The sequence below is a fragment of the Vidua macroura genome, chromosome 1 (genome assembly GCF_024509145.1).
Source record: "Vidua macroura isolate BioBank_ID:100142 chromosome 1, ASM2450914v1, whole genome shotgun sequence".
In the NCBI taxonomy this organism is placed as follows: Eukaryota; Metazoa; Chordata; class Aves; order Passeriformes; family Viduidae; genus Vidua; species Vidua macroura.
The window spans coordinates 43,474,431-43,483,985 of record NC_071571.1 but is presented as its reverse complement, the minus strand read 5'-3'; positions in this window follow the sequence as shown (position 1 = coordinate 43,483,985).

Sequence of the window (9,555 nt, the reverse complement as noted above, 5' to 3'; positions counted from 1 at the left end):
CCTGACAGAAGAGGAAAGAAAGACTTTGTAGCTCCAGCAGCTGCTCAGTCTGAACTGCAAGACGTCAGGCTGTACCTCCAGAAGGGGTGGAACTGCCGCTGGTGCATTTCAAATCCAAGAGGAATGTTGTGTGACTACGCAACAAATTGCATTGCCCTTTGTTTTCAAATTACTGTTTACATTCTTTTTAATCAAATCATAATTCAGTTCCTTTTTTTCCTGTAATATTTTTCTCTTTTGGAGTGTGAGGATGAAGTTAAAATACAAAGGAATTGCTAAGCATTGCTAATGTTTCAACCTACCTGTTCTGTTTTGACTTTTCTGTGCCTGAAATTTTTCCAAACTATAGCCACGAGGATGAACCATGAGCCAGGCAATACTGTTTCTCTTTGCTGCTCAGCTAGCCCACTTTTCAGCTTCCTTCTCCTCTTTTTTTCCCTCTTCCACATTGTCATTGTAAAATCAGAAAAATTATTTAAAACAACATTTCATGTGGATTAAAATTGCCAGTCCCTCAGATAAAATACTTGAATAAATTTTGTGACAAATTTCTTCTTTAAGATCCTTGCTGGGCAGTTATTTGCTCTTCAATTTGTGTCTGTTATTTTTCTTTTCCCTTGGAGTATTCCTACACTTCCCCTTTGGAACTGCTCATGTCGAGATCTTTTTTGGCCTGAAGTCTTTAAGAAATTTCTTGTGAACAAGTCCTGGATCTCACATTTTTATTATTACTGATTAAAAGCACTCTTTCTGACAGTATCTCAGTGGCTTTGAGAAGATAGCTCAGCTTGTCTCTGCTGACTTCCTCTCTATAAAATAATGAAGAACAATACCTGTAGACTTGATTTCATAAGCACTTTTTGAGTAACAAATTAGTTTGCAGAGATCTATGAGTTATTTAAATGCTAAAACCTTAGGTCCTTTGTGATTGTCATTCCATTCCTACTGTGCCCAAACCTGTCTCAGGGTCTTCTGCTGAGCTCTTTGCAGCAGCATTTTCTACAACAGGTGCTTCACCATTTACCAGAAATTACATCTTTAAGGCCCTAAATCCCACTAAGCCTCAGGTATCCTCTCCTCTGAGTTGTGTGAATGTCCTTATGTATCCACATTGTCCGATGGATGGGACCGGATGGGAGAAGTATGACAGCTCCCAAACTTTCCTGTCTGTCTTCTCAGTCCATTCCCAGTTTTCAGCAGTTGGACTTCTTTCTTCCTCCACTGTTATGTCCCCACCCTCCTTTTTGATCTCTCCTGGTGTGATTTTTGCCTATGCAAAAGGTGTATGAGAGTTATCTATACTTCATAAATATATAATATGTTGTCTTTCTGAAAATAAACATAAGCTGATCATCCTCCTCCATTATTTAAGAGTGTAGGTCATAAAACAGACTGTCAGAATACTTTAATATGTCTCAAAACTCAAGAATGGATCTCCTACTTTTTAAATCTATGTAATGGGTGCTTTCTAAGCTATTTGATCAAGGATCACTGTTGGCTCTTGGAATCTTTTCTCATCCTTCTTATGACCTTACCACAAAATTCATAACTGATTAGTTTTTATAAGATTTGCTGGTTTATTGTGTTTAATTGATAAGTGACTATGACCACTGTAGTCTCACTATTATGGAACCATTCTAATGACTTCACTTTAGGACCTGAACTCAATTTTATTGGGGCAAGGAGGGGGATTCTGGATGGCATCATTCAAGAATGTTAAAAAATATTTGACAATGTCATTTTATAGAAAATCTTTGCTAATGTCTCTTAAAAATGACACTTCAACACAAGACCAAGGATATGGTAAGTAGTAATGATTTCTGTGGTTTCACTCTTCCCTTGGCATGCATACTTTGTTAGGGGGAGTATTTTGTGCTCAAAATAATAGGTACCACAACAACTTAAGTAAATGTTTACACATTCCAAAATGGAAAAATATCCCCATTTTTGTGTCATACTGGTTAACGTAGAGTCATGTAGGAATCCTGTGTGCAATCTGTAAGTATGTTGGTAGTATGTATTCAATTTGGAAATTTCCGTGCATTTCTGGAATTATCTCCATTTCTACTGGGCATTTGGCAGGTATAAACTCAGCATATTCCGCAGTAACTAAATCCTGGCACTTTTCAGGAAAATTTGCTTCAAAATAATAATAATGATAATAATAAAAAATCCTTCTTAATCTATTTATGGTTGCTGAAGCATTATAATGCAAGCAAACCTAAACAATTTAAATCACGTTTATGTTAATTTGGCTTATTGTCATAAGTTCTAATTATGACATTATGGCATTAAGTAGAATTAAACACAATTATCAATTTTAAGTGCATGTACCTATCTTAAGGCTTGCTGAAGCCTTGATTTTCTTTGAAGTGGCTGGTTGCAAAAGAGCCTGTGCTTTATTGTACACGGGGGTTACCTGAGGTAACCACTGCTACTGGTGGAGCACAGCCTACACCCTGAAAGGGTGGAAGTCACTGCAGTCAAAGCACCAGGAATGAAACTGCTGCCAGCACTCATGTATCAGGCTGCTCACGCAGGGAAACAGCTCAGGTCCTGCTACTGACTGCATGTGCACATCAGCATTTAGCAGAGTTTAGATTTATCTCAAATCTATCTTTCCAAGCTGCTTTTTTTTTTTTTTTTTTTTTTTTTTTTTTTGGCTGGAAAAGGGAAAGAAAAGATTTGGTTTCAGTAAACAAAGTGAAACATTTTCCAAGCACCATTCTGAAACACGTAAATGAGACTGTCTCACAGCCCTGTGAGACACAGCCCTGTTTTCACCCAATTGTGGGGAGTGGGAAAGGACAAGGGAGTTAATTTGTGACACAGAAGGAATTCACTTATTTGTACTGCTGACAGAACATGAACCTATATCATAGACTACAGAGAAAAATGTCCTAAGCCCAAAATTACTAATCTAAGGCAGGTGGGGGGAAGAAAATGTCTATTCACTGTCTATTCACTGTCTTCTGATAATTTCTTACTTGTCCCAAGTTTGTAATATGCACCTGGTTACAGGGCACTCAGAGAATTTCTTCTTGATCTTATGAGATTAAGATGTTTGCTTGAGACAAGAGAAACCTAATTTGCTGGTTTTGCACAAAACAAAGTGACCAGCAAATAACTAAGAGACATAAAGCACTATTCCTCTTTTCTTTCCCCTCTGAAACTCTGCAGTTTGGTGGTGATTTTATTTTCTGGAAGAGGTGGAGACAAATCCTTTTGCTAAAGGAGGGATTTGAACTTGTGTTTGCTACATCTTGGGTAAGTACTTTGAACATTAAATAAAAAGAAGAAAAACCTACTTTTAGTACTACTAAGTCAGTTGATTAATTTGATCAGAGTATGGGTTGTTTCAGGTTTTTCTTCTTTCATTCATTTTTGATCGTCAGCTCAGTAAATAACCCAAAGAGAAACAGAGGTGATGAAATTAATGAAATGGCTGGCTGTCCAGTGCCACCTTTCCCAGCCAGCACAAAATTACTGTTGCTTTTCTGTTGTTCATTCCCCATTTTGCTGACACTGCTTCAGCATATGAAAGGAAAAATAGTGATCACAAGTTATATCCAGCTATATTACAACATCTATGACTATTCAGGTTATTGAAGCAAGTCTTCTTTAAAATATGACTGTCTAGGCATTGTTTGTGAAAGAAGAGAGGGAGTTGCATATCCAGGTGATCCTGCTTTTACAGCATATTTAAAAAATAAATTATCTAAATAATTCCAAAGCTAAACTGCATGGGGTTTTTACTCATTTTGACTCACTTTTTCTTTAAGAGGAACTGAAATGAACCTGTTTATGACTTCATGCCTGCAAAAGACTCTAAGACCGATTTTTCAAATTAAATCAGCTGGTGAAGTTGTAGGAAAACATAATGTAGAGCAGTTTATTATTCATTCACTGGCTTCCCAATTTATATTCCTACAATAGACCTGGGCTTTATGTTCCAGCCTTTATAAACACTGATGCTTATTTTCCCTCTGAGTTAGCAAGGTATAAAGGAAATCTTCCTTTCTGTGTTTCTACAGTGATAGTCTTAAGAACAAAAAACATTACAAAGAATGTGTGTGATGGGGTTTATGTTCAATAGGGATAGGGGAAATAAAATAATTTAGAAATGTCTTAATTTGTAAATTAAATTTGAAATTTATTTTTGCTCAGCAGAAATTAGATTTTCAAGATATATACATTGGGGCATGTAGCATGGAAGAAGACATTGTCTGAACATGTGATGGAAAAGGGGGACCTTAGATTGCTGTACTGTAAGCAGTGACCTCACATAGGATGTACTTCCATAACTGAACTGAAGTGCTGAAGCCAGGGTCTATTCAGGTCCATGATCCCCCAAACCAGAGAAATCTCTGGGATAAAGGGTCTTCATGCAGTTTTGAAAGTTTTTGAGACATGGATTTGGGTTAGGAAGGAGGGGAGGAACTGGGAACTGGAGACTAAAAAGAATAATGAAGAATGTCTCAGGTCTCTATCACATTTTCTATGTAAGCATTGTCCAGTTCAGGAAACTAACAGAAAAGTTACCCTTACCTTTGCTGGGAGAAGCATGAAACTTGCCCTTTAGAGCTCTTGAACTTTCACTTCGAAACATCTGGCAAACAAAACGTTAAAAGCAACTCGAGCACCACAATTTGGCACAAGTTCAAAAAAAAAGAAGAAACAGGAACAGATTGAGAAGAGAAAGTGCCTAAAAATTTGGTTTTGACAGCCAAGGCTACAATCTGTTAGAAGTCTAACACTGATAAAGATGGAGTCTTGGCTTTTCCTTTGTGTTTGCTTTCGTCTAGCAGGTTTTTTTTAATTACTTCTTAGGAAGGGAGGTGTGATGATCAGCATGGTTTTGAGATGAATAACTTAAAGAGCTTGCACTAACTTTCCTGTGAGGGCTGCCAGACCTGGGAAGACTTTCTTCTGGTGTCTATTATGGGACATTAAGGTAACACAGAAAAAACAAGCTTGCTCTTCTTTGCATTAAGAAGCAGGTAGAACTGGTTGTCTCATGTTGTCAGAAAACATTTTTACCATTGTTTGGATGCTATGGTAAAAGGGGTTGCATTTTTTGACTGGAAATCTAACTACAGCTTTCCTGGTGAACTATATTTCCTATGGTGGCTTAGGATGAACAGAAATTGGGACCTGCTGAGAAGAGAATAGGGCATTTACAGTGAGAATTCTGAAATTTAGATTCTTTTTTGACAGAAAAGGGATATTTTTATTATTTTGATTCATTTTTATCTTGTAGAGTGGCAGTTATCTGCTTATGCTGTATAGAATATACTTTTCTGATTTAGCATCCATTTTAAAAGCCTGATCTGAGGAAGAGAAACCAGAATGGTGACATTTTCTGCACCTCAGCTGTTGCTCTAATTCTCTTTGAAATTATCTGTGTGCAAAAAGACTGCTGACAGAAGGTCCTGTCCACTGTGAGAAAACAAGCAAAAAAGAAATCCTAGTTCTTCAAGCAAAGACATCCACTGTTTTCAGAAATTAGTTGCATCTGATTGTTCTGATCCAGCTTTTGGAGTAAGGATACAAGCTCTTTTTGCAATAACAATATTAGAAAACAAATAGTGAAGGATTTCCCAACATGTTCTACATGTTTTAATGAGCATGCAGATTTTTTTTTTTGTTTGTTTGTTTTGGTTTTTTTTAAAATTTTTTTTTATTTTTTTATTTTGTATTGCCATTTTTTGTTCATGTCAAGAACAGTGTCTACTTACAATTTCCCTGGAGAAAAGACTTTATATGATCAGATCAGAATATACAATCATGGTAAGATAACCAAAGGAAGATGTTAAAAAAGCTATTTGAAACCAAAAATAATTTTTCTTCCAAAATTAACACTTGGCTTTACTGTCTTTTTGGAAAGAATATCTGAAAGACTTGTTGGGTCAGCCAGTTATTGCTAGGTGTTTCATGGTAGCTAGCCTGGCTGTTTTTAGGCACCTTTTAGGTCTAGATTCACAGTCCAAGTTTTCCACAAGTCTCATCTTCCTTCCATGTAGAGATGGGATATTTGTGCATGTAAAAGACAGAGAAAAGAAGGAGAAATCTCTTCGATAAGTAAGCAGGCATTATCCTAATTCTTGTGGCTTCTGAGATCTATTTGTGTAAAATGATTCATTGCTTAATAAGTGAAATAAAGTCTAAGGACAGTGGAATGACTCCTCCTTTTAGGGTCTACATTTGAAGCATTGCTTCTGTCACCAGTTCTGGAAGTTCTTGTCTCATTCTTCAAAAGAGGGCAACACTCCTTCAGAGGTATTTCCCAATTTTGCTGTAAATCAAGGCTATAGCCCTTCAAAACACTCTAACTATCATTGCATAGTTGAATTAGTTCTGACAAAGTCCCATTGGAAAGAATAGGTCTTGAAAAATTCCACTGGTTTCATATTGCACTTGGGTTTTACCAAGTGATAAAGTAAAGCAAATATTCATGAAGAATAAGTCCTTGCTTTCTATAATTTTTGTTTGTAGTATTAAGGAATATTTTCTTTTGGTAGAGATGAGGAGACTCAGTTGGTCATGCTAATGGAATTTGAAGAGAAATGTTGGACCACAGTCATATCACAGTGTGGGAAGAGTTCTTTCATAAAGTGTACCACACTGAAGGTAGTGGAGGGAATACCTAAAGATAAGACAAAAAGAGAGATGCATTGTTAGCATATGGCATTCTCCAAAAGCATGGCAAACCTGTTAAAGTACCTCAAAAAGTAAGCAGTTCAGACTAAGTGGAGATGAGTTAACACATTTGTTCCTGTTTTAATGGGACTAGGAAAAATCTGTTGAAATGTTGAGTCAGTCCATGCTGAAATCTTCCTGAGCACCAAAAAGAGCACAGGGAGAGCTCACAGTTTTACCTCCTTCCCAAATATGCTGAGCTTTATTCATTTCCTATGTTTCACCCTATAGTCATTGAGCTGTGGAGGAATTTAAGTCTGATTTAAACCATCCTCAAATACTGCTATTGTATTGTGTGACCTATAATAACAATACTGCCTAACCCCTTTATTTCCTGGTAGTGGAGACATAAATCCTCTCCAAAAAACTTAAATTAAGCTTTTTATAGAAACATCTGTATGTTTGCAAACTGGAGTCTCCCTGTAGAATAGCTATTTATATAAATTACAGTTTTGCACTCAGCCACACTCCTGAATTTTATTTTTTTTAAAAATCACATTTCAGGGCTTCATAAAATGCTTTTGTGCATGTATAATCAAATTAATAACATGTGTATTAGCAAACAAAAAATAGTTGAGATGATTTTTGACAGAGTTGGAAACAGCTGAAATCAGGGATTTTGCAACTATCTGTGTGTTAAGGTTTGACACTGGCGCAATGCCAGCACCCCTATGAAAATACACTTTCTTAAATAAATGTTGTGAGATGCAATCAGGAACAGAGCAGAGCAGATTTAAGCTTAATAGCAAAGGGAAAAAAACCTTATTAAACTACTACTACTATAAAAGACACACACACTAAATATAGGATGAAAACCTTCTAAAACATTTCTCCTCTCCCCACCCAATTCTTACAAAACTATAGTGAGACACAACTTGGACTTTAATCAGGTTCTTACTCTTCAGTTAATCAATACTCAGTCTATAAAGGGAGAGAGGAGCCTCTCCTGTGCCATAGACCCCTCAGGAAACGCCGTTGCTACCTCTTGTGTTTTCATGTCACACATGGCAACTGCCTGGAGAAAATCTGCTAGTGTGACACTTTTCTCCATCTTCTTCTTAGTCAGAAGATATAAGAACTGGGAGTTCTTACTTTTAACCCCCTGTGTTCTCACAAGCGTGTCCATGCCTTCAGTAGTCACTCTAAATGCTAATATCCAACCCTGACCACTGATTAATTTGACTACAAACTTCCTGAGAAAATTCACTTCTATGTCAAACCATGACACTGTGTCAAGTGTAATTGTGACCTGTAAACTGTGCATCACTCTTCTCCTTAATTTAGCTTCCTGGTGTTAAAAGTCAGCTGTTCCAAGCCGTCTGCATTCATTGAGAATTGGTAGTGCACAGTGGTTTAGCACAGGGTAGTCTGTCAGCGTGCTGCACTGTGCAGCCTGTGGATCAGTGTGTCTTGGCCTTTTCCCAAGTGCCACTCATGCACAGCAGAGAATTTAAAATTGCCTGCAGGAAAAGTGAAATTAATGTTTCCTAAATTAGTCCAAAAAATTAGGATATGGCCCCAACAGTTCCATTCTGAACCAGGATAAAATAGTGGAAAGTGTCAAATTTTGATATGACAATATAGAAAACATTTTTATTGGAGTATCAGGTTTGGTTGTAACCTCTTTTGTGGTCCTTTTGTGTTTTCAGCACTCAGGGTTGCTAATAAAAGCAGTGATGCTGGATTTGGTGTAAAATACGTGAACATCATCTAACTTCTACTTCAGCAAAATGTGGCTACTGAAGCAAAGTACAGTCTTTGTGTTAAACTTAAAGGCTAAATATTTTTGTGCCTTTATAATTGTAAATTTTTGATACATTATAATTTTTTAAAATTTATTTTTCTGACCAGTTACACAGTTTGCTTTGTGAAGAAGGGGGATTAATTTCCACAAAACTTAGATTATTAAGCACTGCAATATAAATATGAAGTATTTATCATTATCTTCCATGACTATGTTAGTAGTTTGGCTGGAAAAAAAACTCATCAGAAACAACCTCCCCCTTCCTTTGCCAAATTACCTTTTGCAATTAAATGTGGTAATTTCCTGAGAATTTGTGAGCAATGACTATAGTGAAGAAATGTGTTTAGTGAATCATTACTTGCTAATTTTTTGTGTATTCTGGCCAGACTATCTCCACTCTATTAATGGATTCAAGATATTTAACAGGAAATTATTTTCAAGGAGATGAGTTGGCTGGTCTGCATTCTTATAATCTCCGACAATTCAAATTCTTCTTGAGATCAGTGATTCAGAAAGCCATATGGGATTTTTTAATGTTGGGTACAATGTTTGAACATTAGAAAAGTGAGGTTTCTTAAGTTTTCATTTCCCTTAAGTAATATAGAGCTAGATAAAAGACAGCAATGTCATTTTCTGCTTTCTTGTTCCCTCATTCTGCAAAACTAAATATTGTAAGTGGTCAAAATGGAAATTTAAACATCCTGATATGGTGATATAGACAACTTATGAGGGAATGAGTTAGTATACCAATGTGTGTCTGTATACTTTTGACATTCTGGTAAGTACCAATCTGGTATGCTATTCAATATTCATCTGTTTTGATTTCTGAATGCCTGCTAAAATCAAGAGAATACATAATTGTTTACCATTGTTAATCAGCTTGGACAAACATTCTGCATGCAGTTAGAGAAGAAAAGGTGACTGTTTTAAGTCAGTGCCTTTATATGTAGTTCTTCAGTAACTGAAGGTCTTTTTGACTGTACTAAACCAAACCAAAACAAAAAACCCCACATGAAAAACAGCACCCTAAAGTCAGATCAGCTTTGATTTCATTTTACTAGAAAGTTGGTCTGCAATAGATAAATGTATTGATGGAGAAGAAATGACAGCCA